The 20,579-nt window shown below is 38.9% G+C and overlaps 1 protein-coding gene across 4 annotated transcripts in view; it reads left to right on the top strand.

The window, feature by feature from the left end:
- ryk (receptor like tyrosine kinase) overlaps positions 1–20,579 on the top strand; it is a 64,119-nt gene that overhangs the window by 2,479 nt on the left and 41,061 nt on the right. The gene's annotated exons all lie outside the window — the stretch shown is intronic.

Here is a 20,579-nt window from a genome sequence, read left to right as displayed (position 1 = left end):
AAAAATCCTGATATTGGATTTTTCGATTTGATTTTTCCACCCCTAATAGATACAGTGCCGTAAAAACTAAACAAAAACAACTTTGGTAGAATCAACACACAGAACAACAGTGAACAAGTCTTTTTTTTCCATCTGCACACAACAGAAACTATTTACACATTTTCACTTTTCATAATTTCCACACGTCTTCCTGCTACTATCTACCTGCTATCCTCACTAAAGCACCTCCACCACAGCTGCATCACAAACCTCTTCTTGGCTTTATTCCAGCCATAGAGGATCATTATTTTCCTGCGTTTCTCATCGCTAGTTGATCTTTGGCTGCTCCTGATTGGACATCACTGTTATTTAAGCTCTCTGATTGATTGAAAGTTTGACGAAAAGTCATTTCCAGGTTAAAATGGAAGTCTCTTAGTGTTTCAGAGCTTTTTTTTTATGATGAATATGTGATAAATACAGGTGTTTTTATACAGGGTGGATTTACCATCTAGAGCAGTGTTTTTCAACCTTTGAACCAAGGGGACACTTTTTTTTTCCACTGACAACTCACAAGGCACACCACAAACCAAAATGTTTTTTATTTTAAAAGCCTATATTATTAATATGAAGTCATCTTGTCAAAGCATCTCGTAATGGAAATGAGATAAACACTATAAAAAGGAATTTTATTATCTTTCACCTGGGCCTCTTTGGACAAATCAGGTGAAATTGGATAATTTCTCATGGCACACCTGATGATCTCTCACGGCACAGTGGTTGAAAAACACTGATCCAGAGTCTCTGAATAAACACCACATGTTGTGTCTGGATTGTAAGCCTCCTGGACGGATAGAAACGCTGGAAAACCTTCTGTCGATCATATAGAGAGTCAGATATCCATCACAGCGTTGCACACTGCCGCTCCTGGGAGACTTGATGATATAAATGATCGCGCCTTGGGGCTCCAGCAGTCTGTTGGAGTTTAAAGGGTTAAAGAAGAAAGTGAGGAAGACAGCCAGGAGGCTTGCCGGTCTTTGATTGCATCTAGAATTTTCTCTGATGTGTGAGCAGCAAATGAGGAGATGGGAATTTTCCGTGTCAAGTTGCAGGAAGGTAAGCTCGCTGTGTGTAACGTCGGCGTGGTTCAGCTGGATGCGGCAGCAGGAGGGCTGTAACGCGTCTCTTCCAGGTTTCGTGTTCGCTCAGTTTCATGAAAGGGCCGATGTGTTAGACTCTGATGTCTTCAGACCGGGAGGAAACCCATCCACTCAGCTCTAGATAAATATGTCATTGTCTTGTTGCTGCATCGACATTTTTTTCATCAGATGAGAACTGGCAGGAGTCAGAAAAGTGACCTTTTTGCTTTTGGCGACTCATCTGGGAAAGTGCCAGGTGTATCCTAAGGATGGCGTGTTCGCTGACCTAAACATCAAGTTATTCAGCGCTGCACGCCTGTGGTCATGTTTCAGCAAAGTCTAGAGCACGTATTGGAGCGGTTATACGTGGTAAATATATTTCTGCATGTGTTGTAAAATGACACACGTTAAAACATGTTAAAAACATGCTAAAGGTAGACGACAAAGCGCATGAAAGTCCTGCTCATCATGCTTTCCTCTCTGCTCATGTTGGGCGGACTTTGTCCCTTTTTGTTCCTCTTGCTCTCCATCATGCGAGTTAATATTCTGTTGCCAGACCGAGGCCTTTCCTGTGGTTCGGCTGAAACCTTCTCTGGTTGTTCGGAGAAATCTCTTCATGTTTGACAGCTTAATGCAGAAAACTGTGTGTGTGGACAGAAATGTCCAGGATGCAGAAAGACGGAGGAGTTGATGGAACCGGTGTCACGATGTTGACAGACCTCCTGAGACGTAAAGTTTGCTTTGGTTATGAACCAGGTGGTGGTGAGAAGGTCTCACCGAGCGTCTGCTCTGAACTGGTGTGAAACCACAGCGGTGCCAGCCTGCTCAGCGACGTGGTTTTATTTCTTCAGGACGTTGTTATTACACATGACTGGGCGTCAAGCAGGTGTAAATAATGTCATTAAAAATGTCTGAATTCCATTTAATTTGAGAATCAGGTGTCGATAATGCTGCTGGAGATTATTTCTCTTCTCCGCACATCCAGTATGATTGCTCTCCACAGTTTCAGTCCAGTTCCTGCCTGTTTATAACCCAGTATAAGCAACTGGTTGTGGTTGTAAAAAAAAACATATAACTTTACATATCTTTTTGTTTATTTCTTACCAAATGAAGGAAGCATGCAGACATGATAAATTAAAAGACTACGTGGAATCCTGTGCTCACTCTGAGTACTTCCAGACTTGTTTTTTCGTAATAAAATCCTGATTTTACAACCAGATCATCACATGATGGAATAAGCGTTCAGGAAACATGAAGCCACCGTCCTATCTGTGAATTTTCTGCACCTACGTAAAGATGTGAACAATAAAGCCCCCAACAGGTTTACTGTAGAGATTATCCCTCACGTTCTGCTTGTAGCGTCTCCAGAACATCAGCTGTGACATGATGTGTGAATGTTGCAGCGTCTGCTGATTCCTGCAACCTCATTCAGCCTGTGTGTTCCTTTACATCTCCACCTCCACCGTAAAGCCTCCTGCTCCCATGTACCTGTAGCGGGGCTCCAGACGGACTTAGCATTGGTTGCACCGGTGCCAAACTTTTTTATTTATTTGATATTTCTTTATTTACACATCAGGGAGTTTCTCATAACAATAATCGAGGTGAACATAGTTAAGACCAAACAGGTCTTATAAAGCCACTTCCCCTAAATCACCACCAACAAGCAGACATAAAAATAAAACCTATTGATTTGAATATGTAATGTTTACATACCACAGGCACTTTACCGGTAACATTTGTTCTAATAAAAGTGTTTTAAACTGTTTTCTAAAAGAGAAAAGTGTAGATGTAGTCTTTCAGGATGGAGCGAGACGCCTCCAGAGAGAACCTTCATATCTGAGTGTATTTTAGCTGGAAGAAGTTCTACAAAAGGGCAAATGCAGGTCTGTTCAGGTCCTCCTGGAAAAGGTGTAAATGTCCGAAGAGAACTTAATAAAATGGTTCGTGGCTCTTGGTATGATATCAAACCAAATGCATATAAAAAGACAAATGCAATAGATAGCCACATTAAACTTAGTGCAACTCTCTCAGCAACTTAATTTACTAGGTTAGGATTGTCATTTGATCATTAGACACAGACTTTTGTTGTTATTTAGGTTATTATAAGCAATATAGTTTTTTTTTAGCAAATTTCTCTCCAGACCCAGACAGCAGAGGAGGAATTTACACATTGATGTGTAGAAAAAAGGGGAGAAAATACAACCAATTCTGTTTTATCAGTAATCAGTTCTACACTAAATTATATGAAACTATTTTCCTGTAAAACTGAATGCCACAGAGCAGGTTCTGTTAGTTACTGGGCTCAAACATAAGGGCCTGTATGTTGCTGAGTAAATTAATTAATAACTAAAAAAAGCACTCAGAGAGCACAGACATAGCACCCAACATAGCTTCAAAGTGATCTAGAATCCAGGATCTCTTCTGGATCTCCACCAAGATGTAAGAATTTGTTCCTTATGAGACCCCCAACATATCCTGAAAATGTCATCAAAATCCATTTATAACCTTTTGAATAATGTTGCTAACAGACAACCAAACAAACAAACTCCGGTGAAAACAGAACCTCCTTGGCGGAGGTAATTAAAACACCAAGTAAGCAAAGTCTGCAGAAATACCTAAACAAAGATATTGGACCCTCGTGTCCACCCAGCAGCATGGAAACGAACAAACAGCACCTTTACTGAAAGCACACATCCCACAGATTCCAGTCATACCAGTTTAATGTCGCTGTGACCAAGATTCACTCAACCAGAGTCATAAGAAGCTGAATTTATGCATCACGTGTGAAAAACATCATTACATATTCTGTCTTTCCTTTGCTGTTTTGCCTCCAGAACTTTAATCCACCGACATAAAACTGCATTCAGTAAAGCGACTACGTTTCCCATGGTGCTTCGGGAGTAGTTAGGTGGACAAAATCACCATTTTCTGCCCGGTAACAGCAGTTTGATTGGACAACAACAGGTGTCAGTCATTCAGCGTCACAAACATTTCCTGCTTTGTCGGTGGCGATTGGTCGTATTTATGTAAACATGATGACATCATCGTGATTCTACCATATCACACGATTAGAAAGAGGGGTCGGTCGTCCCGATCGGCCAATCATAGCCAAAGCTATGCGCATTACGCACACGCTAACTGCATACGATGATGTGGTCGTCAGAAGCGCGGCGTCTGCTTTGTACTTTTTATTTAAAAACCAGGATCTCCTCCGGATTGCCACCAAAATTTCATCATTTGTTCCTCGTGACACCCCCCGAAGATTTCATCCAAATCCATCCTTAACTATTTCAGTAATGTTGCTAACAGACAAACAGACTCTGACAAAAACATAACCCCCTTGGCGGAAGAAATAACAACCCGTGCACATTGTCCTGCAGCCTAAAGACAAGCTGCAAGAAAACTGTTCAGTAACTAATTCATAAGAAAATTAAGTTTATTTCATATCTTATGATTAGATCAGGGTTTAATATGTCAGTGTGGATTAACAGTTAATAAAACCAGCTTCTGTCGGATGACGCAGACTTTACATTAATTTTCTGATGCCTCATATGAATTACTCTGAGAAATGAACAGATAAGATCCTCATCAGTAACGGTGGATGTCTGTCTCTAAGGACATCAGTCCAGGTGTCCGTGCTGCTGTCCATGTCGGCAGGCCGTAGCAGATCACAGGCTGTCTCAGTAGACATGGTGCCGGGTTAGTTAACGTGGTCTAATTAACCGGTTTAGTTACAGAAACTACTGTAGATAAATTCAACTGTGCAGGTAAACTTAATGACAGTTTAAGAAACCTCTTTTTTAATTTTATTAAATAATGACGGCAGTGTGTTTATGTTGCAGTAATAAATACAAGACATTATTTTCTCCATGTTTCCAGGACTAAAAGCATTTGGGTTTGGGCTTATTGATATTCCTACTTCCTTTACAAGTTATGGCCCCGGAGCCGGTTTAATGCTGGGTGTCTGTGCCATCGTTGCTACGCTCCACAGGATCAGATTTTTGCAGCAGTCTTGGTGAAATTCCAGGACTTGTAGTCATTTTAAACACTCCCAGCAGAGTGAAAACATCTTCCTGTTGAAGCATGGCTGTGCCAGGAAGAGGTCGAATCTCTGTCTTGTCGTAGATTTTCTGATTTTAAAGCAGATTTTCTGCATGTCGAGCGTCGTTTCAGTCTGATAACTTTACCACACCAACGATTCTCAAGGGCTCGGTGAGGGAAACGTCATGCTTGGACTGAAATAGGCTTTTGAATCCGCTCTGTGCTCGTCTGAGGATGACGGGCAGACTGCTTCCCTAATTGCTTTTCAAGATCCAAAGCGTTTATTTATCATATGCACAGTAAGGAAATGGGTTTCCCTGTGCAATGAAATTCTTACTTCACCAACCACATTGCATGCCATAAATGTTTAAAGTATAAAAGAGGAGCATACTTAACATAAACAGTAAACAGAATATATAAACTATAAGTAATCTGAATACATAAATGTGCAGTGTGCAGGAAGTCAGGCTCTTCACATGCAATTATTCAGAGTGCATACCAGTAAGGATGCGCTCAATACCAAGAGTGTGTACTCGTACTCAGTATTATTAAAAGTGTACCAATACAACAACATTTATAGACCACACATTTATAGTTGTGTTTAGGTAAAATGTGCCAAATCAGAATAAAACTTGTTGAAATTGTTAGATCTGTAATGTTATTATATTTATATTGGTGAGGTAATTTCAGAAAGGATGGGTCATTTATTACAATCTAATGAAATCTTAACACAGTTATAACAGCAATAATAACCATAGTCACAATAATGTTCACATAAACAGAATTTGGTATCGGCAAATATCGGTATCGGCAGACATTCAAAGTTCAGATATCGGTATCGGATTGGAACTTCTAAAAAGTGGATCGGTGGATCCCTACATACCAGAACTGTCTCAAGATCCAGATGACTGTTAGAGTTCAGTATCAGCTGCTGAAGCTGAGTTCAGACACTGGTGAAAATTTGTAGAAGAGGGACGACGTGCTTCTCCAACAGCAGCTTTATATTCCAGTTTATAAGAGCTGAAAAGAGGAGAGGACGTTGTTTTTTACCAGTTGTCTTTGATCAGTTTATCCACGATGATGTTTGACTGATGACAGGATGATTTTAGTTTCACCTCTTCTCAACAAGGTCTGATTTTACTGCCTTCTGTCTGTCTGAAATTACCAATATAAAAGGAAATGTATCTTCATAACTACATGATGGACTCTAATCTTGGTCTTTACAGAAATCTGAGACATATGAGAGGAGCACAGAGGTGTCAGAGTAAATATATGCGTTACTGTGTCAGAGTAAATTAACCTGGAGCACAGCAGAACATTTAAGTGATCTCCTCCTGAAAGAAAACCACATTACATCCAGTGAAAACCAGAAGATCGCAGCGCAGTTTATGGGTAAAATGTCTGACAAGGAAACGGTGAACCTGAGCAGTTTTCCAGGTGTTGTAACAGAGATGCAGGTAAATTTTCCATCCACCGATGTTGATGATAAACACCGCAATCAGTCATCAGATCAGGTACAGACTGGCCATCAGGCCGACTGGGCAGTTTCCCAGTAGGCTAAAAAGAGTTGCCAGTTTTATTTATGGGTCTGACTGGTCCATAAAACTCCAGTCTGAACCAGTTGGCTCATTTCTCATACACTTCCCCTTTCTCTGTGGTCTCTCTACCTGAGTAAAGAACTTTCCGAACCACCGACCCATGAAACACTTGGATCTGCGCCTCACTGGTACTGGTCTTAACTGGCATCAGGCTCAACCAATCAGATACTTTCAACCCCTTCTGGTTCTGTACCAGTGGAACCAGCTATCTGTCAGAACCGATGAGAAACAGAGAGGAGGCGCAGGGAAACTGGATGATTAAAAAAGAATATATATATATATATATATATATATATATCTGCCATGTTTAAGATGATGGACATGTTTGCCATATCATCACCTTCACTGGCTGCAGTCGGTGATGATGATGATGGTCGAAGCTTTGGTAAGGTGCTCTGCTTCCACATAGGGCTGCTCGATCGTGAAAAAAATTATAATCACAATTATTTTGACTGAAATAGAGATCTTGATTATTTACCACAATTATTCAGTATTTATAAACAACACTGCGCGTCGTGGTGTTCTGGACTCCGTGTCGTGCATTATAACCGTCTAATGCACGGTTCCGAGTTGTTTAATCTGCTTTTACCGCTTATATAGGAACTATTTTACGTTGGCCTGGATGTACGTTTTACGCCAAACAACCGCTGTCAGGCTGCAGCGCGTTTCTCTCATCCACCTGTTAAAAGACGGCTGATCTAAACCAGCTGGTTAACGCGTTGCTATGGTAACGCCCCGTAACGGAGGGATATTACAGTATTTAACTGGCCGAACTATGTATAGGAAAATAATGCAGCCAGTTGTCGCTGACAATGGTATAAACTATGTTTAGGTGAACTTCCACAACCTACTGCAGTTATTCTACATGGACCTGCAGCCGGAGCCGACTGAGACTGGCCGCCTGGGAGTGCTTTAGGACGGGAGAGGCTCCCGCTGCTCCTTCCTTACAGTAACTGCAGAACAATATGAGCCTTCAAGTCAGTCGCCAAAACACCAGAAAAGTCTCTAATAACTCCAGTAAAAGTTGCTAGATTTGTCGCTTTTAACAAAAAAAGTCGCCAGATTTAGGGAGAAAGTCTCCAAGTTGGCAACAGTGTCTGAATGAAATTAAAGCGGCTGTGGGAGGAGTTTAAAGCACAGCGCTGCAACGCCAGAGACGCTCGGTTAGCAGCTGAAGACAGCAGGAGAGGAAACTGCAGAGAGAGAAATAATCACACCCTTTTATTTTTATCATCGTTGGAAACCCAGATCGTAGTTGAGATTAAAACCAGATTAATCGCCCTACTTTCACATCACCGAGGATTAGAGATCCATTAAATCTAGTAATGGAAACTCGTTAGTGAACATCCTAATAGTTAGCTGTGAACATGCTGAGTTAGCAGCGAACATGCTAGCAGTTAGTTGTAAACGTGCTAGCTGTTGACCAAGGTAAGATAAAGTGATAAAATTAAAACCGCTGTCTTTATCACCACCTTAGTTTGTCTGCTTACATCCTAGATGATGATGTCAGTGAGTGTCCAGCAGGTGGCTAACTGGTTAACTGGTTGTGTTGACCAGTCACACGAAAGCTTTTCTTGAACCTAATCATCTTATTGAAAGTGGGAAGATGATTTTTTACCATCATTCATCAATATTAACAGTGAATCAGCAGATTTCAGATTTTCTTCATTAAGTTATTGATTGTGGGCAGATGGTTTGATACTGCTGGGTGAAAACATGTCAGAAGCAGCGTCTGTGTAGAAAAGAGAAATGAAATACGTTAAAAAATTGTTTATTTAGTGTGTTGTGCTAATGCAGCTGTTTGTCTCCATCGGTGAATTCAATAGTTCTGGATCTTTGCTATGGTTTTTGGAAACCCTTCTTCCTCATTTCCCTTTTTTAATTTGTTGTAATTCATCGCATTTCGTTGCTGTTTGCTCCATATCACTCCGTCTTTACCAGACTAGTCACATAAACCCCTACGTCACGCCTGGGGATGCGCAGGTCAGAAAAAGTGTTTCCATTACACTTTGCAATATATTCTTTGATATCAAAATGTCTGAAAAACCATCTCATGAGAGTATAAAAACTTCCAATTAGCTTCTTTTGATTGCAAGTTTTAGGTTTTGTGTAATTCTAGGCGTAACGAAAACACAGCTACTTACACGGTTTCTGTACAGTTTTCATCTGATCCATCATTTCTCATATTTTTGTATTTTAATTTTCTTCTTCCATCAAATGCAAAGCAGGATGAATCTTCATTAACTAATTACATTTTCTGGAAATCTTTAACATGTTCAGCCAACTGAACAACTGGGATTTACATTTGATGCGAGTTCAAGTATTTGTTGTGTGGATCATCATGAATGGGCCTGTCTGGGCTACAATACCAGAGCTGTTTGTTTTTTCTCTCCAGTTGACGCCTGATCTGTCAGGAGAATCCAGGAATAGACCATAAATTCACTTAATAGACACCATGAGGATCCAGAAAGACGTGAAACCCAAAATAGTTTATGATAGGAAGAGAAAATACTTCAGTATAAAACCTCCTTCATCTCCATGGAAACCAGCAGGACCTCCATGATTCATTTCAAACAAAGGCAGAGTCACAGGAGACACATTTGCAGTGTTTTAGAGCTAGAATATGTTTTTATTTTATCATAAAACAGTGAAAGTAAGACATAATTTCTGTTTCTGGCTGCTAGCTTCCAGAGTTTCTGTTCCACAGAGACGAGACAGACGTCTTCCAGAGTTTCTGTCCCACAGAGACGAGACAGATGTCTTCCAGAGTTTCTGTCCCACAGAGACGAGACAGACGTCTTCCAGAGTTTCTGTCCCACAGAGACGAGACAGACGTCTTCCAGAGTTTCTGTCCCACAGAGACGAGACAGACGTCTTCCAGAGTTTCTGTCCCACAGAGATGAGACAGACGTCTCTGTAGCCAGCAGAGTCTCTTCTTTCATATTGATGCCTTGTTTGTCTGGAGAAATTATCAGAAGCTGTAACTGGACTGTGATGCGCTCATGTCTTTCTTACATTCCCATCCATCTGCTTGGCATTGAAACTGTTTGGTTTGGATGTAAATGCTTGGTAGTTTTTCCTTGTCATGTCGCCGTGCTACATGTTAGCATTGCTGTTTCCTAGATAAGGAAAAGATCTGCTGATCCTGATGAAGAGGCTAAGTGTAGCTGCAGGTATCAGAGGTTACTGTTAAAGCTTTAAAATTCAAATTGCTGTTCAGAAACATGTGATTTGTATGAAATACGATGTTGTCATGGTTGCAGGAATTTTTCTCCTCTCCCTGTTGGATACACTTCTTCAGTAAAGACCAGAACAATCATCAGGCTACGTTCCTGGAACGTCGAATGTCTATGTGAGCATTTAAGAAACAAACATTTGACCCTAAATAAAAGTGTTTTCCATTAGGAGTTATGAAAGATCTCGTTTCCTAGCCAAACATGCCCATCATCAATTATAATTAGGAGAGTGTTGACAAAATAAGCAGTCCCTCATTATATACAATTTTCTGTACAGTTTTTGTTTGTTTTTTTCCGGGAAGAAGAAGTGACATAATTTACTACGTTTACATGGGAGTTTTAATTCCTGTTTAATTCCCAAAAAAAATTAATTCCACTTTAAACTTTTGAAAAACGACCATGTAAACACTTGATTCCTGATGCAAATTTCTATTTTGAATTAAACTTAACTCCGATGTAAGTGTCTGGTTTATTCACATTTTAATTCTGAACTATTTAATTCCTCTGTCATGTAAACCTTCATTCCTCTCTAAGTTAATTCTGGTTGTTCTGAGCATGCTCGTTACCTTGTCCTGTCCCGATGACGCGCGTTGTTTTGCCTCCCGTGTTCGGTGGTCTATCTTTCTTCTCCTTCTCAGTTGCTGCAGAAAGTGAAGTAGTATGCTGGTGTTGAGCTGCTACTTCACATTCATAATAAAAATAGCGGTGAAACTGGTACTTATTATGTAGTTTTTACAAGTTACGCCTGAAAAGACGAGAAGCAGGGAGCCAACTTTGTTTATTTCCGGTATACGTCATGCGTCACGTGCACCCTCTGTCCAATCAGAACCCTTCCCAACCCGCCGCTCCAAAGAGGAATTAAGTAAGGACGTATTTCATGTAAACCTTCATTCAGAATTATTATTTTCATGTAATCTTGCAGGAGAATATGTTAATTCCAAATTAATTCATTGCTTTTAGGTAAATATTAAATTTTAACTGTGTTTTATAAAGATAAATATGAGTGAATGAGAAAAATGGAGCATTTCTGTGGATAGCTGTGCATATGTTGGCTAACTGGCCGCCTCCCCCTCCTCCAGAGAGCTGAAAGGCTGAGGTCAGGCTTTGAAAAAGAGCCTCTGAACTGCGAGGACTGATTGGCAGCAGCATTCATTTCCTTCATGCCTCTTTCTAAGGATCCTGAGGCTGAATACGAGAGCTGCTGCTTTCACATCTTTTGTCCCAGAGCTGCTGCACTACCAGGAGGTTGTGTAAAGCACCGACCCATTTTCACCAGACGTCGCTTTTCAGGGGAAAATCAGGAATACACTTCTGGTTTTTGCTCTTTGATGACAGAAATCTAAAGGTTTTATTCTGCTTCCAGGCTGTCGTGTTAAAATAAAAAAAAGTGTTCTGCTAATGAGGTTGTTTTCAGAAAAACACGACTTAAAACTGAAGAAAATACAAACGTATTTGACGGCAGCCTCACAGGACGGCTGCTGTGCTCACAAAGCTGCTCATGTAAAACGGCGTTTAAATATAGCTGCACGGGAAGGTGTGTGTACGACATCTTAAACGACCCCTAAGTCACCTGAAGAGGGAATCACTATGGTGGCCATTTTTCAGTAAACCATTTGATATTTGTTGAGTAAACTCTGGCGCCTCTTTGAGCAAGAAATAAGCATGAATGCGGCTCCTTTAATGGGGCGGCAGCAGACAGCGCCGCTCAGATCCCTTTTCAGGCCTTCATCCCGGTCTGCCCTCCAGGCTTCACAGGGAATAAAACTCATGTATAATCTCTTTGAAGTGACTCAAAGAAAACCACATAGATTGTGACTTAATGTGTGTTTTTTCCTCTTTTTAGCAAGCAGTGGTGCAGTTGTCTGCTTTCTGCATGCAAACACTTAGCTTTGGTCTTTGGTCGGGGTGTGTGGTGGAACTGGGAATATCAAACTGGGAATTCCTTTTGATTTACTCTTTGTTGCTTTAACACAAAGGTTTAATATGGTTAGCAATGAAATGAGTATAATTTAGTCGGTTAAATGTAGACGAGCTGTGTAGTTCAGTTTATTTAGGATCCCCATTAGCTGTAGCAAGCTACAGCTATTCTTTCTGGGGTCCGGCACAATTATAACATCAAAAACAAAAACTTTTAAAAGTTACACAGCACATCAGCATTTCTGTTCAATCATGGAATACAACTATTTACATACTCTCTTTACATCCATTTTTACGTACTAAATGCATGCATGTCATGTCCATTCATGTTATATCCAGTACTTTAACCATAATACATATCATATAAACAGTTTACTGTAATACACACCCTATTCATGCACAAAATATGCCTACTCATAATTGAAATCAATCTATATATTTGATCATCTATAATACAAATCTTCTAGTACACCTCTATCCACATTAATAATTAGTTTATTCAGTTATACATACATTTGTATTTATTTTACTTTCATCACCAAACCCTTATAATTGTGATTTATATAGATACCTGTACTTTTGACAAAAAGTCCTTTCATAATATTTTAAAGTTTTTTTCAGATCAGTAGTTAATTTAATGTTCTTCGGTAGTGAATTACATTTTCATGCCTCTATACAGAACAGTTCTTTTTATGGCATCTGATTTCGCTTTAGGCAAGCTAAAACTTCCATTTTTTGCATGTCTTGTGATATATTCATGATTTCTACCACTAAAAGTAAGGTTATTAAATAAAAGAACAGGTAGTTTTAAAACAGATATATTTTCTAATTACAACTGTCAGTGAATATAAAAGTCTGTCTTTGACCAACAACCAGTTAAGTTTCTTATGCATTGTGATCATATTTGTCCTGAAATCACACTTCAGTACCGTTCAGGCAGCTCTATTTTGTACATATTGTAATCTAACAGATCTCTTGTGGCATTTGACCAACCGACTGGACAGTAATCTAGTTGAGATAAGATCAGTGATTGAATTATAGTTTTGAGGATATTTTGTGTCATAAAAGTTGCCTGTCTTCTTATAATTGAGATACCTCTGAGATACCTCTACCCATCTTTGCAATCATATTATTTATGTTTTCTCCATGATAATTTGTTATAAATTGTCACTCCCAGAGGACACACCAGCTGTAAAAACACTTGTTTTTTTCTGACACAGTTGAAATCTATATATAAGTATAATCAATATAAAGTATTTCAGTACAGTTTTTAGTTGATGTGTGCAGCATCTCCACTCCTAGACAAGTATAGTTCATTGTTTACATGCTATTATTGGATACATTTTCTTACAAGTTATGATAAATATGTACTTTTAGCTATCATAATAAAAAATATTTCATTTTTAATACCTATTATTAAGCAACTTCTGTGACCAAAATAATAATGCATTTTATTTATATAGCGCTTTAAAATACGCTGTACACAGTAAAAGACGAGGTAAATACAAGGCAAACATTACAATGCACAAAAACAAACATAAAGACATAAAATACAGAATATAAAAATAACATATTTTAAGAAAAGTGAAGTGTTTAAAGCAGAACGAAAGAGGTGAGTTTTTAGTTTGGATTTGAAGCGGTCTCGGATGTATTGTGGGAGGAAGTTCCAGTGGGTTTAAGGCAGCATCATAGAAGCCCTCGTCCCTCCAGGTTTGAGGATTGTTCCTGGGGATGATCAATATTTCATAGTATTTTGCACTGCATTTAGTTCGTTAGTTTATTTTGGTTTCTTTGTATCAGTCACAATCAGTTTGTCCATTTCCAAAAAAACAATCAAGTATTTTTACAAAATAGACAGAAGCAAAGCTTGTATGCCTGATAATGCCTAATAATAATTATACAAATAACAAAGCAGATGCATTACATACAGAATGTGTGACTTTTATAAAGAAAAATCATTCATAAAGTTGCATATCTCTCAAAAATAAACTGATAGATCATCTTTTTAAATAGAAAAAAAGAATTGTAATTTTTTTTACCTCATTACTGAGTTTATTCCACAGTTGAACCCCCCGAAAGGACAAGCATCTCTGTTTCACCACTGTCCTAGATTTTGGAACAATAAATTTACAACTGTCCTTCTGGAAGAACATTTTGTTTAGCCTTAAACATAACTTGTATCGTCTTATTGTAAACTAAATAATCAAATTTCATTATTTTTTATTTGATTTTGATTGAGTTTTGATTATTTGACTTTACCTTTCAAAGATATCTGCCAGTGAGCTCTGATAGGAGTGTCCTCCATCTTTTTCGGTTTTACCCGAGGATGTAGAGCGCAGGTGTCAAACTCCTCGAGGGCCGGTATCCTGCAGGTTTTTGTTGTCTCCATGCTCCGACACACTTGACAGAAATTCATAAATATGTTGACAAGAAGCTGCTGGATCCATTTGAACTGAATTGGTAAAGGGAAACGACAAAAAGACAAAACCTTCACAGTTTTCCCTCCTCAGAAGTTCAGGTTCTGTCTGTTGTATCATCTTACTTCATCGTTTAACGTTTACACCATTTCTGTGTAGTTTTACTTCAGCTCGGAGGCAAATGGACACAAACCTCTTTGGAGGCCGTTTATTCTTATATAAGGCATAAAGAAGAGCTCACCACGCATCAGTCATGTCAGGATCTTAACTTCTTTTATGGGACAAATGGGAACACTGGTGTGTTCTACAGCTCCTGAAGACAACTGTGAGCTGGGAAGATGATATCTTGTTGAAATGTGTAATTCAATGTCTTGTCTTAGTCAGAGCTGGCAAAAACACATCGTTATCTTCATCGTTATCCACTTTACTTACAGTTAATTCACCTAAATATGCAGTATTTTCTTAAAAACTTGGAACAATGGCTGTGATTAAATAATTCTGAATTTACAGTATTCTCCTACTAATTTACATGGAAATAATCATTTCGAATGGAAGTTTACATTGAAATGCGTCGCTAATTAATTCCTCTTTAGATTGGCAGGTTGGGAAGGGTTCTGATAGGACAGAGGATGGACGTAACGTACCAACGTCTACCAGAAATAATCAAAGTTCCCTTCGTGCTTCTCGTCTTTTTGGTCGTAACATGGAAACCTACATAATAAGTACCAGTTTACTACTTCAATTTGTTCAGCAAATGAGAAGGCAAAGGAAAACAGACTACCAACGTCGGGATGGAACAAGGCAACGAACATGCTCAGAACGATCTGAATTCTCTTAGAGCCGAAATAAAGTTTAAACAATGGAGGAATTAAACCAGAGGTGTCAAACAGTCCTCGAGGGTCGCTTTTACAGCAGGTTTTTCATTGTTTCCCTCCACCAACACAGCTTCAAATCAAATGGATCCAGCAGCTTTTTGTGAGCCTATTTATTTGTTTCTGTCAGATGTGTTGGAGCATGGAGACAACAAAAACCTGCCGGAATTTAACAGTTTGGAAGTAAAATAAGAACTTAGTTAATTCAGAATTGACATTTGCATTAAGATGAGTTGTTTATATGGTCTTTTTTTGTAAGTTTATAGAAAATTTTTATTCTGAATTAAAGAGGAACTAGAAAAGCACTCTGAGAGCACAAACCTCCGCCAAGCACAATGTTAAAAAATCCTTTAAAAAATTCCTGGATCCAAACGATGATCTGGATCACCACCAAAATTGAACCATTCTTCATTTTCACATTTCTAACTATTCCTGAAAATGTCATGAAAATCTGTCCAAAACGTTTTGAGTTATCTTGAACACAAACAGATAAACATGTAAGTAAAACTCCAACGTAAATGTAACAAATCCATCCTTGTGGAAAAGCGCGCCTAAAAAAACACGTCTTGGATCCCTCCCGCTGTTTTTCATGCACCGTTTAACTTCATGTTCTTCCTCCACAATGGAAAGGAAAAAAGGAAAATTAAAGCTCTCAGACCGGATGTTTCTTAGTAAACGTCTCTGATAAGATGGTTGTTCAGCAGAATGCTACTTGGTTTTATTAACGTTACTTACTGAAGCCCAAAGCAGCATCAGCGTTGTTTACTTCTAACCGCGTCATGTTCCTGCCTGCTGACGTCACACAGTAAGATTTACCTTCATGTGTCTCCTTCTCTCCTTCAGGGGTTTTCAGATACATTTTACTGAAGCGGATATAGATTCATTTACAATTATTACAATTATCTGATTTCTCTGAGTTTGGTGGTCATGGAAACGGGCTCATTGACTTCCAGACCACAGATAAGCCTCATTACCACCAACGGGTGCAGGTCAGGATGGGACAGTTATTGTAAATGCATTCCTACAGACAACTGTAAACTTACTTGTGAGGCAGAGTATCAGCTGGATTGCTATAGATTTGTCTGCTCTGTAACAGCATGACGCCATCGCAGCGAGACGCCTTCCTTACACACAACCAAAACACGACTCGGAAACAAGAGCGGCGGCCGGTGGTCCGTTAAACGGTGCTTCATAACACCATTTAAAACAGATTTTTAAACACAGTGGCTCTGATACCTTTAAATCCTCTTCAAAATGTCTGATGAACATATTTATATATACTCTGGTGTTGCTAATCTGACCGCCTTGATCCTTCTTTTCTGGGTTTTATGCTTCAAGTTGTTGGGAGGGGTTTTTATAGATAAACTCTAGGGCTGTGACGATATGTTTTTGTCCCAATTTAATTATTATTTTTTTGGGTGCCGATTTGATTTAAATTGCAATTCTGAAAATTCTTCAATATTGCTGATTTTTGTAGATTAAAAACCAAAAAAATGTATAAAATGTTTTTTTTTGCCCGGCATTTTTCTTGATTTCAATGAGGAAAAAACACAGAAGCCAGACCATCATTCTGCTGCTATAATGCCCAGAAGACAAGTAAAAAGATCAATAAAAACAATAAAAATGATATAAATTTCATAGTGGATTAATTTTATTTATTTTTAAAAAATTTGTTTGGTTTTTTTTTTTTTGACAAAAAAAATTGATTTTTTTAACAAAAAAAAAAAAAATCGATTTTAAAATTGTGAACCAAAAAAATCCCAATTTTCGATTTTTCAATTAGATTTTCCCACCCCTAATAGGTACCATGTTGTTGTTATTGCCATTATCAGATAAAATTTCTTATTTCTGATTGAATTTATTTATTCATTAAATAAAACTCTGCCCTGTTTTACATTATTTTAGTCTAAAGTTTATTTACTGTTGTAACTTTGCTGCTATGTTTAGCACCTTATAAAGAAGTTTTATTGTGCTGTTATAGCTTTATGTGGACTTCCCAGATGATTGATTGTCTCTCCTCTGGTTAACGTGAGCAGTATCTCTCCAGTGAAAGGCTGCAGATCTCGGCAGCACTCAGGGATGGAGGCTTTAGAGTGGGGACTGTGCGTACAAGAGCGTCTTTGTTATATCTGTCCTGAACCTTGCCACCTGGCGACTACCACCTTTTGTTCTCCCTTTTCCAATGTCTGCAATGTGATCCAGAGCTTGTAGGAAACACAACATGTTGACTAAAACCACTGTGGATGTTACAGGCTGCACATCTTAATCCTGATATGTGACTGTAGATCCCAGTTCAGCTTTTATTTATACCAGGAATCTTTGTGTTCAGTCCATTCTCATGATTTTATAATCACAAGGCTCATTTCACCAGGACGTTCATGTAAACTGTGATGGATATCTGACTCTTCAGGTGATCCACAGACGTTTTCTGTCCCCTTCAGGTTTACATTTCACCAACATGAAGTGTTTATATGGTAAATCCGACACCATTATTTATTACATTTTTATCATAAAAACTATCACTACCATGTTGTTAACAGACCTTTATTTTGATCTAGAAATGATGACAGATAAACTTCCTTTCTTAAATAACTCCTGTTTTCTTCTTGTGGTTGCTCTTTATGCTGCTATATCTATTCATACATTCATTATACTTCATTTTAGCCTCATAATCATGAGCTGAGGCTGAAAACATCACGTCGGCATGCTTACTGGGGTTAAAAGCTTCAGTTTTTACATGTAATTTTACATAGACAATAATATGCAGGGATGTCTGAGAGTTTTCAGAGTTGATGTTTATTCTCTTCCCCGGTCAGTAGGGGTGGGAAAATCAAATAGAATAATTGAATATCGGATTTTTTGCTTCACAGTTTTAAAATTGATTTTGTTTTCAAATAAATAAAAATAATCCACAGTAAAATTTTTGTCATTTTTATTGTTTTTATTGATCTTTTTACTTGTCTTCTTGGACATTACAGCAGCAGAATGATGGTCTGGCTACTGTGTTGTTTTTTATTAATCAAAATAATAAAAAAAAAAGAAAAAAAAGAAAATGAAATAAATGAAAAAATCTATTTTTAATCTACAAATATCGACAATATCAGACAATTGCGCGAATCGCAATTTAAATTGAATCGGCACCCAAAACATCGGAACCTAATCGAACCGGGACGAATGCTTATAGTCACAGCCCTATCGGTCAGTGTGCCAGACCGTTTTCTGACCAGTGTGGGTGTTGCACTGAGCTCTACCTTGTTAACCACTGGACACCTACAGACAGAAATGGAAACGTCCAGCAGGAATTAATCCCTTAAACACAACATGCTGGACGTCTAAACATGCTCTCCTGTTAGCATTTAACCGGTTACTATCCAACATGCCAGCAAGCAGTGTGATGAGGCTCTACATAAGTACAAACACCAACTACATCTAAGTTATGTTCACATCTTACTGGAGTGCTGTTATCTCATCCCAGTGAGCAGAATAAGGGTCATGGATTCAGCTTCCTTCACCACAGCTGTCCAGTTTTTCCCCATGTGTCCACTGACAGGCTCCTGTTGCTATCCCCTCTCATGAGGGGATGAGAGTTTGGAAAACTGAGCCAAGGTCCCCCCTTTCCAGGCCTTTACGCCTGGCTGGATAGTTTAATAGGTGTAAAGGTGGTGTGGCCTCGTGCTGGGTGAGGAAGCCACAGAGCTGAGTATGAGGAAGGTAATTATAGCGGTGTGCTCCATCATAAAGCTTCTGAGACATGATGTCCACAGAAAGTGCTCTTCTGTATCTGCTGGATGTTTGTGTTTTTATGTTTGCTATGTGAGCTTCATGATACAGAAACCCCCTCTGCTTTGCTAAATAAAACGATTACACAAAGACAGGAAAACTCCGGGCCAACATAGTACAAATAATGCTGAATGAAGTGAAAAGAATCTTTAAACGCAGCTACTCAGCCAAGCACACTGACTCTCCCGTGACTTCTTGGCTCCACCATGTCTTTATGTTGTCGGTGCTTTGCAGAGCATGTAGCCATCCAGCATCTCAGTCAGCAGTCTAGGTCAGAGATCCCCAATCCTGGTCCTCAAAGACTGGTGTCCTCCAGGTTTTCCAGGTGTCCCTGCTTCACCACACCTGCGCTGAAATACAGTAACACAGTTCTCTGTTGGTGAACTTACACGGCCACATTTAGAAGACAATGATGTGTCTGAAGGGGAATGTTTAAGTTATTCTTCAACAAAGAGATCATTGCTCTGTTCGTCCGCCAGACTAATCAGGATGCGTACCAAGTAAGAGATGCAAAGTGAGACGGAGCAGGACGATCGAGTCCTGTTGCTCACTTTTAATTTCAAGGTAGAATGCACCCCTGATATTCACCAGTAAAAAGTTACAAAGAAAACTGTAAATAAATCTTTGTTTGTGTGTGTTATTTTGTTTTTCAATAAATATAATCAAAAGACAACTAAAAAGACACTATGAACGTATTTTTTCATTCTTTATTACAACAATAAACAAGAAAGATATGTACTTTTGAAACAGGTAGGCATGATTTTTTTCTGTTTATGAAAAAGAATGCAGTTTTATAAGGAAAAAAACATTTTTCATGCAGTGTGATGAAGGTTAAGTTTTCATATTTAACATCACTTCTATACAAAATCTCAGAATTTAACAGTACTTCTGGTGAGAACTGCTGTGGAGTGATATGGGTTAATTCTTTGTTTAATTAACCCTGCATATCCCAAACACTTGATTTAATTCCTCTTGTGAGAACTTTAACAGAAGTACACAAGAAAACAAGTCGTCTCGTGTTTGCTTGTTAGATGCTAGCTGAAGAAACTCTGGCTTTCTCTCAGAGTCGGCAAATTCCTGAGAATGTTTTTATTTGAGATGGTGCAAAGCAGCTCTTTGAGCTCTGACACAGCCCCGGGGTATTGTGGGAGCACTGGGTGCATTCTTCAGTCTCCTTTAACTGGATATCCTGAGACTGGTAGACACTCTGCCAGACGGACACTTTCAAGGCCCGATAAATCAGGGATTTCATCAGCTCACATTTGACTTGTTCATGCAGCAAAAAGCCGGGGGGGGGGGGGGGGGATATTTTTTAAGCTTTTTTTTTTTTTTTTTTTTTTTTTTTTTTTAAAAAGATAAAAACCACTTAAAATGCCAACATATTGAGCTTTCCGGTGTGTGTTGCTTAAATCCTACATTTACTGCAGAGATGGGTGCATTCTACTTTAATTATTTCTATTCTTTCCCTGCCCCCCCCCCTCTTTGTTTTATGGTTATGAAATGATCGTCATGTTGCCGTTGTGGCCTCAGACGTTTTTTTTTGGGGGGGGCAAACAGTCCTCAAGTGCTAACAGATGTGTAGTCCGTTTCTTTTTATCGAGAG

This window comes from Telmatherina bonti (genome assembly GCF_933228915.1).
Source record: "Telmatherina bonti genome assembly, chromosome: 8".
Lineage (NCBI taxonomy): Eukaryota > Metazoa > Chordata > Actinopteri > Atheriniformes > Telmatherinidae > Telmatherina > Telmatherina bonti.
The sequence above is the reverse complement of the archived record's forward strand: the minus strand, read 5'-3'. Positions and strand labels throughout refer to the sequence as shown.